A 922-nucleotide genomic window follows, 5' to 3' on the forward strand; every position below is an offset into this window, starting at 1 on the left:
CAATAAATACTTTCTTAATACTTTTTAAATGTGACAACGCCGGTTTTTCCACTGAGGTCTTCATATATATATATATATATATATATATATATATATATATATATATATATATATATATATATATATATATATATATATATATATATATATATATATATATATATATATATATATATATATATATATATATATATATATATATATATGTGTGTGTGTGTGTGTATAAATATATTTATATATATATATATATATATATATATATATGTGTGTGTGTGTGTGTGTATATATGTATATATACATACATATATATATATATATATATATATATATATATATATATATATATATATATATATATATATATATATATATATATATATATATATATATATATATATATATATATATGTGTGTGTGTATATATATATATATATATATATATATATATATATATATATATATATATGTGTGTGTGTGTGTGTGTGTGTATATATATATATATATATATATATATATATATATATATATATATATATATATATATATATATGTATATATATATATATGTATACATATAAATATATATATACACACACACACACACGGATGGAATAATCTACTTGTTAACAATTTTGACTGCTCTTTAAAGCTTTATGCCGATGAAATCAAGTTATAAAGTTCATTTTGCAATACGGACCATAGCTATCACCTAGTTAATGCTCTTGATAACGTAATACTATAATCAGAACATGGCAACCACCCATATCTATGTTCATAGGATCGCGCGTGCTTCATCGAGAAAAGGCACTTTAACTATAAGTTAGGAGATCATTTTTTAGCTTGGTCTTCTATTCAAAAAGATCTCGATTAATGAAAAAAATCAGGAATCTAAACTGAGTTATAAACAGCATATTTTAAACGT

Source organism: Hydra vulgaris, chromosome 08 (genome assembly GCF_038396675.1).
Source record: "Hydra vulgaris chromosome 08, alternate assembly HydraT2T_AEP".
NCBI lineage: Eukaryota > Metazoa > Cnidaria > Hydrozoa > Anthoathecata > Hydridae > Hydra > Hydra vulgaris.